The 18,612-nt window shown below is 36.7% G+C and overlaps 1 protein-coding gene and 1 non-coding gene across 4 annotated transcripts in view; one reads left to right on the forward strand and one right to left on the reverse strand.

Annotated features, from left to right (window-relative positions):
• The window catches only part of Cntnap5c (contactin associated protein-like 5C), a 1,032,620-nt gene that overhangs the window by 172,168 nt on the left and 841,840 nt on the right, over window positions 1-18,612 (forward strand).
• LOC120096404 (small nucleolar RNA SNORA17) lies at window positions 12,443-12,575 on the reverse strand. Its single transcript, XR_005492831.1, has one exon. It is a non-coding gene; the product is annotated as a small nucleolar RNA SNORA17 (small nucleolar RNA).

The raw sequence follows: 18,612 nt of genomic DNA on the forward strand, positions 1-18,612 counted from the left end.
GGGCAGGGGTGAGCAGTGTTGGTGGTCTCTTCTGCTCTGCAGCCTCAGGAGTGCCCACCTGACCAGGCGGTTGGGTCTCTCTCTCACCGGGTCTGGGAGCAGAGAGCTGCTGCGGGCCGGGCCATTCCACAGTTTTATCTCCTTATCTCCACACTTTCTGCATATGTACCATTGCCAACAGGGTCATTATCTACCGTACACACAACACACACAACACACACACACACACACACACACACACACACACACACCTACACACAAACATACAAGAAATTTGGGGTTCTTCTCACATCCAACTCAATCACAGGTTCTCACACTGAGTTTTCAAGCACCTGAGCCCACATTCAGTCTCTTGTATCACATTGACTCATATTGTCAAAAACGCATCAGTGCCAACTGCCAAAGTGGATAACTTGCTTTCTGTTTCTCCCTGCAGTGACAAACATGCACACACACACACACACACACACACACACACACACACACACACACAGAGAGAGAGAGAGAGAGAGAGAGAGAGAGAGAGAGAGAGAGAGAGAGAGAGAGAGAGTCACAGGGGTTAGAGGAAGAGAACAATAAATGAAGTTGAAACATTTTTTAGAGTGCATTCATGCTGTGGATTTCTACAAGCCAGGAGCAAATATCTTTCAGGTTATTTCCTTTAATTACATGAAATGCTGTTCTGAAACCTGAACAGAGTAGAAGCAGGGATTCCCCTTCAACCAAAGACAAATGTACTTCCTATTTCCAACTACTAAAATCCAGTGCCTTTGGCTTCCCCAGGATTAATAGGAGTTTGAAGCACTCCTGAGAAGACTTCCTTTTAGATTCCCAAAGCTAGCCCTATGCCTGTGCTAGCAGCCATTCATCTGCTTATTTCTGCTCCCTGAGGAAAAAGCTATTGCATAATATACATCCACTGTTTCTGGAAAAATGCTCGGTAGGGCTCGTTTAAAAAGAAGAAAAGTGAGATTATTATTCTTTATACCAGTATAACTTGGTGACCCTGTTGGTTGTGAATCTAAAATAATAAAGAACTGGGCTTCTGTTCTCTTTCACCAACAATATCCTGAAAGAATATTTTGGAAGCTTACAAACAATGCATAAAAATATGTAATGGTTCGGGACAAGATTTCAAAGGAACTGTGTGGCTGAGATAATTTCCAGCACAGAAAATCAATTTCTTATAAGCAATAAAGAGGCAAAGATTTGAGGCAAACATCAGATATTATTCTGTTTAGTCTATTTTCTGCTTGTTTTCTGAATCTACTGGCCAAAACTTTAAAATAGGTACTTTCACCCTAATCTGATTCATTTGCATTTTGGCATTTCCATTGGCAACATCAAATTTATATTTTATGAACTGTTTCAGATATGCTTTTATTCCAAAATACAAGTAGAGGGAACATAAACATATAGCTACAAATTATAGGTATAAAATGAGAAATTTCTAAATATGTACATATGGTTAAAACTACACACAAATTCAAGATTGATTTTATCATTACATACTCTAACTAACTCCAACATTTTCTGTAAGTCATCTGAAGAATGATCATACTGGGCTGAAAATGATGGATCAATAGTAAATAAATAGTACAGTGAAATTATCAAGGACTTGTGTCATAATCGAAATAAATATAAAAAGTTGGACATTAAGGTGGATATATATCGTTTCAGAATTCCTCTGGTAGGGTGGGAGGTAAACAAATCCAGAAGACAGCTGACTGACATGTGCTGATGGAAAATAATAGATACCTCATTAGAAAAGATGAAGTGAGGACTGAACAGATTTCTCAGTAGTTAAAAATTATCATTCCACTTCCAGAGTACCTTACTTCAATTCCTATTACATACCGACTGGGTCACAATGAATCTAAGTCTAATTCCACAGGATCTGATTCTCTTTTTTGGTCTCCTAAGGAAAGAGATATGCATATAGTATACATATAAGCATGTACACAATATTCATACATGCAAAATAAAAGTAAATGTTTAAAAAAATCCTGGAAAGCAATGATCATAGAATTTTCACTAAAGCCATCCCAAGGCTAACAATTTACTCTTATATGTACACAGTCCTAAGTACATTCACAGGCATACACATACACACACACACACACACACACACACACACACACACACCCCAAATCCATACTCTTACCTCAAGTTTAGAAAAAGAATTATGGTATCTCTTGGATGTATTTTATGTATTACATAAAAGTTATAGTTATAAAATGTTTATCTTGCCTTAGCTCAGGGACCTTGTAAACTAAAAGCACCCCTTAATGTATCCTTTCTCCAATAATACAATCTCTGCTATAGAAGCCACTATTGAGACCAAAACACTATTTCTTGTTAGCTCATTTCCTTTCCTTGTTCATGTTAGTGAGTCCCTCAGCCCCAGTTCTGTGAGTCTTTCTCTGTATACACCAAGCACTGGTAAAAGCTTTCACAAGGAAGTAGCTCAACCAGATATGCCCGTAGAGGCTACATATTCTAATTCCATAAATAGAACTGAAGATTACTATGATGGAAGCTAGAACTTCATACCTCACTTGTGCAGACAGAAACCTGAGTTTTCCCCTTTTTAAACATAATTTACAGTTAGTCTCATATGAGTTGTACATTACAATTTTGATTTAACATCTTATCTCTTCTCACACCTTTGGTATTGTTTTAAATAATGTGTCCATTATTTTTTTCAAATCACTGAAAAGTTATCCGAGAAAAGCAAGGAAAGAAAGGTGAATTTTGTGTCAGTTTGGTGGCATGCTCCATCAGTAAGAGAGAATGCAAAGCATCTGACTGCATCACATCCAAAGTCATCAAGTGCAAGGAGGTAGATATTGGTCCTCAGCTTATTGTTTTCCTTTTATTCTATCTGTGACCCAGACCATGAACTGTACAGAGTGCATTTGTAATGTATATTTTTACTTGAATTAGCTCAACGTAAAAGCTCCCTTGAAGGTACTTCCTGTTCAGTTTCTAGATGTTAAACTAACAAGATCTAGAAATTAACCTTCAAAAGTAACCACAGAAAATAGTATACCTTACTTTGGAAACTCAGTCATTAATTTTCAGATGAATTGAGATAATATGCATGAAATTTCCCATATTCTGGGGACTATTATAATGACTTTGAGTCAAAATTTGATTGTCTAAAAGATTCTATCACTTGGATATAACCAAGTTGCTATAGTACAGAATTTCATTTACTCTAGACATGCTAGAACTGAGTGTTTCCCTTTTCATTTTCAGAGTTATATTCTCTCCTTCTTGCAAGTAGTATATCTCCAATATTCCACTCTTTTCCCTGTTAATCTTCTCAATCTAGTAAACAAATCAAACAAAAAAATGTCCTTCTTCAGCTGACAAGGATTTGTCCAGCTGGACTTTGATCCAGGTCATGTAAAAATAGCTGAACAAGTCACATCCTTTTATATCTGACATTATGTGAATTAATAAACCAATGCACACCCTATGTACAGCATGAACTTCTGGGTGGAGTCAAATAAAATAGTGCTGTGAATTTGAAGTGTATCCTGCCCTGTGTGTTAATTGTAGGATTGCATATGAAGTAGAAAAGAGTACAGACTGACTTAACAAACTGAGCAAAATTGTCATTTTCACACATTTATCCTAATTTAACAAGTAGCCATTCTTGGATTTAGGACATTTTGTCTTACAAATTTGGCAATATGGTAGAACATGCTATAATTCTAAAATATATAAGGACGAAAGTCACTCGATCAGATAAGCATACTTTGAACTTAAGTTTTGTCAATTCACTGATGTACATTTTGAGGAAGTAGATTCAGCATTAAGTCTTGCCATATATGTCTTGTTTTCAAAAGTGTTGGACTTGTGAGTTTCCAGTAATTAGATTAGTTCATCTTGTCCACTGTGATAAAATAGAGAGCCATGTGTTCCTTGCCTGTCTTTCACAGAAGTGCTGTCTGTCAAACTGAATAAAACTGGGACTGTTTAGAGGGCATTATGTTTATCCTATAGATTGTGCAGATTGGATCATAAACCACACTAAAGATACCAAATGTTAACAACATTTGATTAGATAAACAGGGGCAGCTAACAGTAAAGCACTTACTATTTTATAAATAGCCCAGATATCAGGATTCCGTGAACTTTCCCGGGATTCAGATCCAAGTTCTCAAGCATGCACCATCTTAGAGAGATGGTTCAGAACACTAAGAGCAATTCCTGGTCAGACCCAAGTTCAGATCCCAGGACCCATGTCAGGGGCCTCACAAAGGTAACTCTGGATCCAGTGGATCTTCAGCCCACTTCTGGTCCCTGAGTAAATTTTATGCATGAAATAATAACACACACACACACACACATGTGCACACACACAATGCACATGCACATGAATACACACAAATAAAATATAAATATTTTTTTCTATTTGTTCTTTTCTCATACAGTACATCCCAGGAGCAGTTTCTCCTTCCTCTACACATTCCAGTTTTTTCACTATATCCTCTATGCCCCAAATTCAATGCTTTTCTGTTTCCCTTCAACACAGACCAAACTTCTGAAATATCTACCAAACACAGCATAACAAGTTGCTGGAAGGCTGGACAAAAAAGTTATATCAAGGTGGGGTAAGAATATTCAACCTTAGGAAAAGTGTCCTAAGAGTAGGCAAAAGAATCAGAGGCACTTCAACTCTGAGTACTAGTAATTCTGCAGAACACTTAAATTAATGAACATACATAATGTACATAGAGAGGACCTGAGCCAGACCAGTGCAGTCTCCATTATTGCCACTATAGCCTCTATGAGCCCATAAGTCCTGGTGTGTCAATATTGTAGGATGCGTTATTCATGTCTCCTTGCCCCTCTAGTTCCTACAATTCTTTTTGCCCCTCTTCTGTGTGGTTTCCTAAGCTTTGCCTTCTGTTAGGAAGTGGGTTTCTGCATCTGTTACCATCTTTGCTAGATGATGCTTCTCTGATAACTGTTGAGCTAGGCATCAATCTATAAATATAGCAATATAGCAAGATATTGTTAAGAATAATTTTATTTCATTTCATTTTTACCAGTTTTATTTGATTATTTCCTAGGTCACTGTGGGATCCAAGTTCAAGTTTCTGGCAAGCCTGGCAGAATCTGGCATAGGTTCACTCATGTGGCATGGATGTCAAGTTAGACCCGTAATTGGTAGTTCCATTCCCACAAGTTCTTAGTGACAATAGCTCCACTCTATATTGCAGAAAAGACAGGTTGTATGCTGAAGATTTTGTGACTGGGTTATTACACACACACACATACACACACACATACACACACACAAACACACACACAGACACTTTAAAAAATTAAAAGCAGTGTTGACATCAGAATCTTACCACTTGGCTCCTTTTTGGATCTTTTGAATTCAGTGTTCTGCAGCCACAGTGAATTCTGTACAGTTTTGGGAAGAGTTATGTGAGTATAGTCTTGTGTAGTCTTTCAACTGATGGAGGAAGTTAATTCCTCCATTGCTTAATCTGCCCATCATTATAAGTAGTTTCACTATATTCATGAATACTTTCAATATAAATCCCACTGGGTAGTATTAGGTATATTGCAGATTCTTCTAAATAAAATGAGTAGAAAATCTGATTCATATGTATTAACTATAATGTCAACTATCTTCTATACTTCAGTGTTATATTTAGAAGCAGATAATTTACCACTTTTATCTGGATTTCTAGGCTTACAAGCAACATAGCCATTAACATATATATATATACATATATATATTTTATATATATATATATATATAAGTCAAAATGGCTTTTTATAAAAGCAGATTAGCCTAAATCAAAATTTTATACAACCATGCATACATAGAAGCATGTTTTGTATACATGGCTATTCATATGACTGTTGATATGTGAGTTGTTTGTTTGCTTGTGTATATATTCATTTAGTGAACAGAGGGCCACTGTGCCTATTATTTCCTATGTTCTTTTCACCGTGTTTCAGAGACAGGTTTTGTGTTTTATTTTGTTTTTGTTGTTAGTTTGGATTTATTTTTTTTTTTTTGAGATTAGCTTCAAACTTGTATATTGGCTGGGCACCATTCCCCAGGGAACTCTCTGTCTTTGTCTCCCTAGAAATGAGATTAAAAGTGTGTACTACTATGCCTGGATACTCTTACATAGGTTTACAGGAAAAGTGTTTGGTTCAGGTGCTTTCAAGACCAGCACTTTTCCAATTGAGTCATCTTGCCAATCCTTAATGCACATTTAACCTGAAAATATAGTTAGAAGTATATTTCTTGCTGACATTTATTCTGAACATCTATGCAAACACTTCATTAATCTGTCTCCATTTTCAGGAATGATTAAATGCATGATCATGTTCATTATTTTATATTAAATCCATTACCAAAGTATTCCAATACACCTTTCTACCTGCTAGCTGTGTTACCATATATTAATAAGATGAACTTTTCTATTTTTATGAAGTACCTTCCACATTGCCATATGTCACAAGTGAATCTGCCAAGTCAAACAAGGTTCACAAACTTGTGGGACCACAGAAGTCCTCGCTACAATCAAATATCAACCATTTCCTTCTTTTTTATCCTCACTCAGCTACATAGCAATTGTTCCAGTGTTTAACTAATAAGCAAACAGCACACACTCATGTGTCCTGCATTCTTGAATCATTTCTGCTCCCTCTGCTGGAAGTGCCCACTCACTTTAAATGCAAATGATTTTGAAGGAGAAAAAAATGAAAGATGTCCCAGAAATAAGTTATGGGCCTTACAGTTAGTAGGTAAAAAGTAGATGCAAAATAGAGAAAGCATAAGATAAATTGTAGAGATGGCTCCGTGAGTGTGATGATTTGAGTATGCCTAATCAAGGGAGTGTCACTATTTGGTGGTGTGGCCTTGTTGAAGTACATGTGCCACTGTGGGTTTGGGTTTTAAAATCCTCAACCTAGCTGCCTGGAAATGAGTCTGCTGTTAGATAACACCTAAGATATTTGATATTGTCCTCTGGCCTCCAAATTCATCATTACAAGTGTGAATTCACATATTTGCACATGTATTAAATTGTACACCATAGATACTGTATCTCACATGCAAAAATGCACACAAATCTTATAACAGTCACAGAGAGAAACAGTATCTAGTAATGGGTACCTTCACATACAACCTGAGAATATAACTTGAAAATGTGCCAGCATGACAATACAGAACACTTACTGGACTATGTTGCAAATTAAAATCAAATATCCCATAACCCTACAAATAATTCTTTACAAGATATTTATGAGTGAAACTACTTGGTATGAGCAGAAAGGAGCTCAGTCAACAGAATCATGATCCCATCAAAGAGAAAAGTGAAACTTGTTCCCACAATACCTGTCTCTTCATATTTACAAACTTAGAGTGCTGTAGATGTCTGTACTGTCATCAGGGCCAACACTAATGAATAATGTACCACCAAAATCAGTCACTAGCAGTAGATTTAATATACCTGTGTATCTGTGGAATTTATGCTAAGTATTTTCCCCAACTGCCTTCATTTGTGTAAGACTGCTGACTGTTATACGTTCTGACACTATATCGTCTGGTAAAATATTCTGTGATTTGTCGTATAAGCTGGTGCATGCCTTTAACCAGTTATAGCACTCAGGAAGCAAAAGACAGCAATCTCTGAATTTAAGGACAGGGTGGTTGACAAATTGAGTACCAGGGCCACCAAAACTACACAGAGAAACCATGACTAGGAAAGAAAAAAAGAAAAACAAAACAAAACAAAAACAAAAACAAACAAACAAACAAAAAAGCAGTTCTTAACTCACTGCTATGAGAAAATATCTAATAAAAGCACTTAATTAAGAATTTTTTATTGTGGCTCATAATTTGAGGGCACTATACATCATGGCAGGGAAGACAAGGCAGTAGGGACACTATGAAGCTGTTCAAAAGGTGTTCATTGTCCGGAAGCAGAAAGAGATAAATCCTGGGGCTCAGCTCACTTTTTTCTTTGTACTCAAGTCAGATTCTCAATCCACAGGAAGTGTTGCCCAAATTTAAATTAAGTCTTCACATCTCCATGAAATTAATAGAGAAATTACGTCACAGAGGTGTGAAAGGGGCATTTACTACCTGTCAGCTTGACCATATTGGCCATCAAGAGATGACTATAGCTGTTTTAGCTTGTATCCTGCATATTTAGTCTTTGTACTGAACAACATGCTGCAGGCTCAATATTCTGTCACAAAATTTATTAGAATCTGAGGTAGCATAATAGACATTTGTACCTTTTTAATCACTTGTGTTTTACATTTGCTGGTGTCTTCTAAGGTGTTTAAGAACAGACCCCAATATGTATCTGTATTTTCTGACTAAAATCTCTTAAAAACTTTGAGAATTTGTAGTAGCCTACCCTTTTCCATGGCTAACAAGCATGAATAACAATGTATGCCAGAGGACCACCTGGCTCTCTTTCTTCAGGAGCCACATAATTTGTTCCTTAAGACAAAGCATCACTTGCTAAGTAGGCTACACTGACTGGCCAGAAACACTGGAATCTACCCTTCTCTGCCTCCCCAGTGGTAGGGTCAAAAGTACCTATTCCACACATTGCTTTTTCAGGAATAATAGAGAGATGGAATGTGCGTACAACAAGGGCTTCATAGCTAAGGCACATCCCCACCTCAGCACATGTTACTTTAAAAAGTTTTACTTATTTGTAAAACAAATTTCATTAAATTACTTTTAAAGGTTGAAAATTTCAAAAATTCTTGACAGCTCGCAATTGAAGTTAGTATTTTGTGTCAGTAATGTCTAGCTAAGAGCTTACCTACTTCCTATTATTGATATCCCATAACCACAGTCCTAGTTAAAAATTTAAAAATCCAAGCATTAATGCGCTCTACCATGCACTATTGTCTTAAAATGGCCAGTAAATCAAATTATGTGACCGTTTTTCTATTGACATCATTGACTTTGCGCCAAATCAATGTTTTCAATCAGTCCCTTCTCTAACTTAACAGCAAAGATTTAAAATTCAAAGAAAAGTGTCTTATGGTCAGCCCTTATGGGTTCATTTTATACCTAGTGAAATACGCCAGAAAGGATGTGCACATAAGCTGATGACTTGGGCTTGTGGACAAGGTGAGGACTCTTTTGGGGCTTTCTACCAGCAAAGAATTCAGGTAATTAACCATTCCCTTAAGTACAGTATTATTTACTTTTTAAAATTTTTCTTTCCTTTAAATGTGGAAAAATCCTTCAGAAGATAGTACCATAGCATGCATATGTATAATGACAGAAATAGCTATGCTGTGAAACTGTTAATGCAGATGTGATTTTATTAAACAGGAAAGACACGTTGCTTCCTTTGGTATGTTGCACCTCTGTGGTATTAGGCTCTGGAGGTTACTCATTGGTGGGGAGGCAGTCCTTGCTTTGCCACAGTCTAGAGAGTTCATGAGAGTATTATTATTTTTAATATTTTTATTCTTAGTGGAGTGGTACACATACCATGGCATCTGTGTGGCAAGCATAAAGTCACTGTGGAGTTGATTCTGTCATTCAAGGTTTATGTGGATACTGGGTAAACTTGAGTTCAATCATCTTAAGCTTTCTGGATTCCATGGCATCTCAGCAACAATAGACAATATCCTTAATAATAAACATGACTCTAAAAGGCAACAAGTGTACCTTAATATTATTGTCAAGTTATAAATGAAAACAAACAGATTTTTTTATTCGAAGAGGAACTAATAGCTCTATAATTGATTACATAAATTATTATATAATATATACATACATAATAATTGATTATGAAATAAAATGAACATTTTTGTCTTTTTAGATAATGAATACCTTTTAATTTTTATAATAAAACAAAATAAACTAAGAAGAAATGGTTAATTAGTGTTTAAATTAACACTAATTAGATAACAGAATTTGATAATAATATGTCTAGAATTACACGTTTTTAACATATCCAGTTGTATAGGTTAGGACATGTTTCTAAAGTAGCCAACGTACTGTTAAGAAATCAATATTAGGCAAATATTTGTTCTACTTATTTTCAGTATGTTTGCATCTTCATGTGTGTGGCACATATGTATGTATAGGTATGCATGTACATGTATTTGGAGAGGCAAGTCAACATTGGATAATGTCCTCAAAGTGTCAGTCACCATGCTTTTGAAATTGTCTCAGTTCGATCAGGCAGATCATAAGGGAACACCAAGGAATTTGCATCTCAGTACATTTTCAATGCTAAGATTTTATTCCTGTGCCATTAAGTTTACCATTTAAGTTGTTTAATACTTTATTTCTTGCTGTGTATATGTACACATATCAAATAATGTATGTGGAGGTGAAAGGACAATATATGAGAGTCAATTTTCTTCCTTCAACCTGTGGTTCCAAGGTATCAAATTCATGTCCTTAGTCTTGGTAGCAAGTACATTTACCCATTAAGTCATCTTGCCCCCTTTCTTCTAGGTGGGTTCTACTAATTCAGGTCCTAATATTCATGTGAAGGTATATTTCCAATTGAGCTGTCACCCTGTACCTTGCCCTTTTCTTATAATGTTTAGATATTTATAAGCAGTAACTGGAATATTCTACAAAGAAATAATCCTTCATAAATCCAACCTTGGAAACACTGTTGATACTTTGCACATTTTTCATTTGAAGACACAAATGTATTTGTTTTGCCCGCTTTGCTTTTGCAACTCAGTGGCAGTGATTTAAATTGAAATGAGTTATTTTGAAATAGGCAGAACAAATATGACATGTTTCATGTTCACATAATCAAACTCCCCTTTTGGAGTCAAACAATAATTGTTTTATATGTAAAAAACTGAAATTAAAAACCATAAAAATATATAGAAAACTATCCAAAGTGGATAGTTTTCTAGGGTCTATTGTTTTTGAAGAAAATATTCTTTAAAGATCCTTAAGATGCTGTTGCTGGGAGAAGAGGAGCTTGTTCTCATCTTTGGGTTTTCCGCAGACCCAGAGAATGAGGTAAGGCAATTATGATTATTAATGGGAACTAATAGGTGAGGTAGTTGTGAGGTAACAGGATGCCAGTTCAGCATTTGTCATTTCACTGGACAAGGTCCTAGGGGACTGTAAGGCACATTGGTGTCATATAAGGCTGAAGTAATGCATCTTGTCTACATGAATTTAAAGCAAAGTTAAAAAAGATATCAATATTCTCAAATATGATTATGAAGCTAGGTTTAATGACAGACAACTGCTGGGACTGTGTAGAGAATGGTGCCTGAGATAGTTGCTAATTCCGTGGTGGTTTGAATTTTCTGATCAGGTTTGCCACACAACAAAAGTGGGGTGAAGTTTTACCTTCCCAGACCCACTCTCTGTTTTCCATGTATGGTGACTGACTTCTTATGCCTCCCAGTCTCCTTAGGGAATAGAAGTCTTTATAAAAACTGTTACTATTACTGTCCCTCACTAGAGTTATCATGACATATTCCAGATACAAAGATAGTAGAGATTCCATGTAAAGGAGTGGAAGCACAGCATCCTAGGCCAAGGATCGAAGAGAGAAATGCTATTTCCTGAAAAGCATACACTCAATATACCCTAATGTGTAAGCATGGAAGACATCAGGCTAAAGAATTTAATAAGGCAGAAAGCACTAGACTACTACTGGAAGTTAAAACATACTAATATATTCTAACACAAGTTCCTTGAAGAAAAACAAAAAGAATACTAGTAGACTTCACTTAGTGAGAGTGTGAAACCTCCTTCCTGCTTCTTACAGATGCTGTAAGCTTTTTATATCTTCAGTTTTTACACAGAGGGCTGTGGATGGGAAAATGGTGACTTGAAACCTATGGAAGCCTTTCATTCTGTGAAAAATAATTGCCTTGGATGTCAAGGTACCATCCTGGGATTTGGGTTTTCTCTCAAACTTAGTTTCTCACTGCTGTGACTACAGACCTGACAGAAGCACCTTCCTGAATAGATAAAATGTCCTTTGGCTCCAGTTTGAGACTATAGCATACTGTGGTGGGGATAGGAAGTGGATAGTTAGTTTGCATTTGCAAGTGGAAAGCAGAGAAATGAGTTCTGGAGACCAGAGAGCTTTCTCTTCTCTAATTTACCCCAGGAACTCAGCTTGAGTATCTCTGCCCTCTTCAAGTAGCCTTTCTATGAGCATTTTCATAGACTGAGGGTTATCACAAGATCATTTCTCATCAGGCCTTCCTGTATGACTGCAGGCAGAGGTAATCTGCATTGGGCTCACTCATGCCCAGATTCTGCTGATATATAATATTCTATGATCTTCTAGTCTAGGCTTACTCCCCACACTGGAAGCCTGTCCAGGACTCTGTGTCATGGGACTCAATGCTGTCTGGGTCTAGCTCCCTGTCTGGCGCCAGACTGGGTGTCCTCTCAGCCTCATTTTTTTTTTCAGGGAGTGTAAGATGAATAATCATTCAGATGTTCACAGGTGAGAACACTGAAGTAAAACTTACTCTCTCTCCTCTGTGCCACTTACTAACATATATGTGATATAGACAGCCATACCTGCAATGCCTCTAGGGGTACTTTTTATAACATTTTAATATGATAGAACAGAATTACATGTATATGTTGTGTGAATCTTTAAGTTTTTGCCCAATTCAAGGATAATAACCCCGAATTATAAAACAAGTATTCTTATTTCAGAGGTATTCATCACAGTAAGAGAAATTAAACTAGGATAAGAATTTTCTTCATTTTTGTGCACAATAGACAAAATTAATATGTGGGTCACAGAATAGCTGATGTTATTCATAGTCTCCTGATTCAGAGGTGATTATTTATAAACTATTGAAGAAAGTTGAAAGCCGTATATCATGACATCCATAGAAGAATGAGCAAGTTATTAAATGCTTTTCCAGAAAAACAAAACAAAAACTCAAAATGTTTTTAAACCCTGTTGTAGGGGATGCATCATACTGAAAATCAATAATGTGTATTTAAATAGCAATAAGAATTTACTTAGCATTTATTATCCTGGACAGAATCACAGAACTGTGTAAGATTAGGGATGAGCATGTGCTGGAGAGCCAGCTGGAAAAAGGAGGCAGGGACTGAAACTACCTGCCACAGGTATACAGGGAACCAAGATGATTTGAAAACAGTTTGCAATAGGAACACATTTGGGAATGTTGCATGGAGCAGTTTTGTGAGCTTAGGGAGGCATAAGTTGCATGCACAAATACCCAACCTGTGGACAGAGATTGCCCACTGAAGATACTGGAGGTGGGATCTGGCAGGCTACTGTTTCTGTGACAATTCACATTGCTCTCATATCAGTGAAAGTAGCCTTATACAACAGATGCAAAGGAAGGGATGGACCATAATCCAGTGAAATATGATTCACAAAAATGAAATTGTAGAAATAGAAAGATATTTGAGTGTTTTAGAGTATTTGCTGCTCATCCAGGAGACTCAAATTAAGGTCCTACTATGCATGCCACGTAGCTCATAGCTGCCTGTAACTTCAGCTCTAGTGGATCCAACATCCTCTTCTGAAGACCATAGGTATCTGTACATCGACACATATACACATACATGAATATACACATACATGTAGATACCCATACAACGAGAGAGAAACAGAGAGACAGAGATGCAGAGAGACAGATAGATACAGATATAGAGGCAGAGTAGAAACAGACACACAAAGACACACAGACATACACAGAAACATATGCACCTCAGACACACACACACACACACCCCACATTACAGTCTTTAAACTAATTCTTAAAATAAATAAATAAAAAGAAGTGGACTGCTTTGGTCCAACTATCATTTGCTCTTTGCCTCCTCCTCTATAATTTATTCCAAAAAAATTTTCAGGCTTAAAGATTACCAATGAGAGGTATAAAATACCTACTGATTTATATGGCTTATCTTCATTATTAATAAGAAAGGGAACGGAAATGCTATCAGAAGAAAAAACAATAAAAAAAGAAGTTCTATACCTATGGCAAGGTTCACTTTTGTGTGTGTGTGTGTGTGTGTGTGTGTGTGTGTGTGTGCCTGTGTATGTATATTTTATGTGCTTCTATGTGTCTGTATGAAGACGCATGCACATGTAATTTGTGCACATGGAATGTGTGTATTGGTATGTGTATTGATGTATATTGTGTATCTGCACATTTCTTTGTGTGTTTTTGTGTGTGTGTTTGTTTGGTACAGGCAGATATGTGTGTAGATCCCTTGCCTGTAAACATAGAGAAGGACATATCATTAAGGATTCCGTTCAAACACTTTTTGCCTTAGTCACTTGAGACAGAGTCTGTCATTGAACCAAGAATTAGGCTGGTGGCCAATGAGTCCCTGTGATCCTCCTGTGTCTACTCCCTAGAGCACTCAGGTTTCAAGAAAGTATGTAACTATACACGGCTTATTACATATGTGCAGGATTCAGGTCCTCATGCCTATACAATAAGTCCTTTTACCGACTAAGCTAATCTCTTCATCTTCTCATTTAATGATTATATTACAAAATAACACAAATGCTATGATTTTTTAAAAAATAAGAACCTTTAATTTTCTCAAACATTTCAAGAACTGAATATTTTCATGAAAGGCCAACCATCCAAAGTTGCCATGGAACATGAAGCTTTGTTGGTGGGGATGGAAACTCAGTTCCTTTCAGTCATTTTGTGTCTGTCTTTTATGAACAGGAACTTCATAAAATAACAGCATATATTTTCTTGATCAAGAATTAGTTATTTGGAAAACACCCAAGGGAAAGTGAAAACTGTCAAGCTTTGTATATGCAGTGTTATAGACAGCACCTCTGATAATGGCATAAAGCATGCCTGTTTTATCAGACACTCTGGTGTCTGACTGTAATGGAATAAAGAATGCATGTGATGCCATTGGAAAAGAGAAGATAGGTAATGATTTTGGATTTATACCATCTCACTTCTAGGCTAAAGCTTTATCCGTTGTCAGTCTCAGTTTCCATGTGTTACAATTATGATAGTTCCCATGTTGAGGGACTATCTTAAGACCTTCTGACTCAGTTTGTAGAACCTGGTGAGTACACATGCACAAATATGTCCCCTGATTATGGTAGACATTTCTCTGGCACAAATGTCTGTTTTGACAGACATTTCTCTGACAACTGCTTCTGAACTACTATTGCTTGCTGTAGCAATTATTATTCTCATTGTTGGGGCCTGACAAAAACAACATAAGAAAGAAGGGGTTTATTCTGGCTCAGAGATGGAACTCATAGTCCCCGATGGTGGGTATGGTGATTTGAATATGTTTGGCCCAGGAAGTGGCACTATTAGGAGGTATAGCATTGTTGGAGTAGGTGTGGCCTTGATGTTCCTATGGGGGTGGCTTTGAGACACTCCTCCTCACTGCATGAAAGCAGTCTGCTCCTGGCTTTTTTTGGATGAAGATGTAGAATTCACATTTCTTCCAACACCATGCCTGCCTGGATGCTGCTTTGCTTCCTGCCTTGATAATAATGGCCTGAACCTCAGAAACTTTAAACCAGCCCTAATTAAATGTTCTCCATTTTAAGAGTTGCCTTCATCATGGTACCTTTTCACAGCAATGAAAACCATAACTAAGACAGTAGGAAAGGCATGGCAGCAGGACTGTGTGGCAGCTGCATACCGTATCTGTAGGCAGGAAACAGAGATTGATGAGTTCTGATGCTCAGCCTGTATTTTCTTATTTAGACAGTCTAGCTCCCCAGTCTATGGTATGGTGCCACAAATTTAAACTGAGTTTTCTCTATCCATCAACCCTAGCTAGAAAATCCCTCAGTGGTATGTTCCAAGGCTTGTCTCCTAAGAGATTTTAGATAGTGTCAAGATGACAACCAATATTAATTTTCACACTCTCTATATTTCCATGCTAAAATAGCATGTTTAGTCAGTGGCAACTTGAAAGGGGAACATAACTATCATAAAGGCATGACAAGTTTCATGGTCCACTATCAGGATTGTCTGAAAATGCAATGGTCCTGTGCAGCATCTGCAGTTCCCATTGTGAAGAGTCAGAAAATATTTTTTAAAAACATGACATATAAAAACAGCATTATTTTAATAAACTAGAAAATGACTGAATTAAAAACTTAGCACAGAAAAGCTTTGGAGTAAACTTATTAAAATGTGTAAAATGATTATATAACACTTTAGAAATACCCCTTTGAAAAGAAAAAATAAGTAAAAGAAGTACAAACTGTACAAGAGACACACAATGATGGCCCAATGTCGTATAGCACAGAACATACATGATTTGTTAGACTAACAAATGTAAGAAGAATCTGTGACTTTTATTGTATATAATTCTTTCCTAGGTGCCATGTAACTGGTTTTTGTTTTTGTTTTTGTTTTGTTCTTTGACAGCTTTCTCCCTGAAAGAGAATCTGTATACACACATACCATCTACAAATCACAGTACAGGGAGAATGGTAGGTGGAATCGTCTGTGTAAAGGACAGATAGTCCTTTAAAGGTAGATAGTTTCTCAAATTTAAAATTAGCTTATAAACAACTACAAATTTCCTTTTGTATATGTTCAAATGTGTGCCAGAGCATGCCTGCATAAGCATATATTTAAGTGAGGATACATATTTACATAGCACATCGAGGCTCAATTGTCCTCTTCATTCTTCTTTCATATAGTATTGTCCTTAGTTACCTCCTTGTTTCATGTCTTAAACAACACAAACACACACACACACACACACACACACACACACACAATCAAGACTGTAGTGTTTGTCTTTCTGTTTCTACATTTTTTTCTACTCAGGATGATGATTACCAGTTTGATCCATTTTAATGTCAATCATGTAAGTTTATCTTTTTTTTCACTGCTGAATAAAACTCTGTTTTGTGTATAGGCCCCATTTTCTATACCCATTCACTTATGAAGAGAAGTCAACATTAAAAAGTAACAATTTCTAAAGATTACAGAACTCTTATCTGTCTGCCTGGCAAAAAGAAAGCAGAGGATTATTTACAGGACTCAGAAAATGGGCTAAATCCTTTATGTATTATCACATTTAATCCTCTTAGAAGCCATGTTACTGAGAAAGGCTTATGCCCCATTTTTGCCAAAGAGAACAAAGTTCAGAGAGGGTAAATCGATTACTCAGGAGTCTTCATCTAAAACCTTACTCCTCTCATATGACACCAGACTCCACATGGGCCTTGGCATTTGAAGCATAGAATATACTTATTCACCTACTGAGACCCTGCCTTAAGGGAGATACAGACAGTAAGGATCACCTGAAGCTGTAATAGACAAGGTCAATTGTGTCAGGGTTATGTCTACAACCAGGCAGATAAGGAATGAGAAGAAAGGAAATGGAGTACTTGACTTTATATCAGGCAGTGCTCTGCTTTTCTTTCTGTTACTGTGTGAAATACTTGGACAAAAAGCCACTTAAGGGAGGAAGAAATTTATTTAGCTCAAACTTCCAGGTCAAAGTCTGTTATTAAATGGGGGTGAAGTAGAAACCATTTGGGAACAATGCTTGCAGGTTTGCTTCTAGGTTTGTGCTCAGCTGGCTTTCTTATACAGCCCAGGACCACCTGCCCAGAAATGGGCCACTTACAGTGGGATATACTCTCCTGTTAACATTAAAAAAACAATCCCCTCAGACATACTCACCAGCCAGTCTGATCTAGGCTATCATCCAGATGAGAATAATCTCAGGTGGCTTAGGCTGAATCAAGCTGACAATTAAAGCCACATAAGAAAATCAGGACTGCTATGTACTTAGATATTTTTTTTCAAATACCTACAAATATACAGAAATAATATTCCAAAACATACTATATGAATTCAAACTTTTAATTCATTGTAGACACAAAACCCAGCATAGACTTATATATGCTTTCTCAGTTAGCATTGCTTTACTTTTGATTTTACTTTTGCTCAAATTCAGAGCTTGCCTAATTAAGATCTAAGCTAATTGTAGATCTATAAAGAAGCATTTGAGGCCTCCATTAAGGATGTCTATTGTAAGGTAAAATATTCTGCTCTTAATTTAAATATTCTGCTCTTAAATTAAATATGTAACTCTTACAGCTGCTCAAAATCTCTGGAAGGAGCAAATATCCAATATTTTATAATTATTAAGTTTGATGGGATGCTGAAGTAAAGGTGCTTGCTACCAACCCCAACATCAGAGTTCAACTGCTAGAACGCACACAGTACATGAGAACCCATTCCCAAACACTGAATTCTGACGTCAAGATGAAAGGTAAATAAACATAATATAAACTGTTGAGGCTGTCTCCAAAAACAAAGCAAGTTCTCTCTCATTTCTTCATGTCTCCCTGGGGTCCAAAATGAGGTATGTCCGCATCATCCATTTTCAATCTGGGTACTTCAGTGTTCATTCCAAACTATGTAAGACCTATAAGCAGAATGAACTGTGGGAGTATCAAGTTTTTCCCATCACACCCATAAGTGAATAGATGACATCTCAAAATGTCTTGCTTTTTAAACTTCCAATTTTTTGATGTCATTTCAGTAGTGCAACGCTGAAGGATAGCCTTAAAGAGATCAGGTATGACAGGGTAGTATCAGGGCAGCATGGACACCTGA

The sequence above is a fragment of the Rattus norvegicus genome, chromosome 13, assembly GCF_036323735.1.
Source record: "Rattus norvegicus strain BN/NHsdMcwi chromosome 13, GRCr8, whole genome shotgun sequence".
NCBI lineage: Eukaryota > Metazoa > Chordata > Mammalia > Rodentia > Muridae > Rattus > Rattus norvegicus.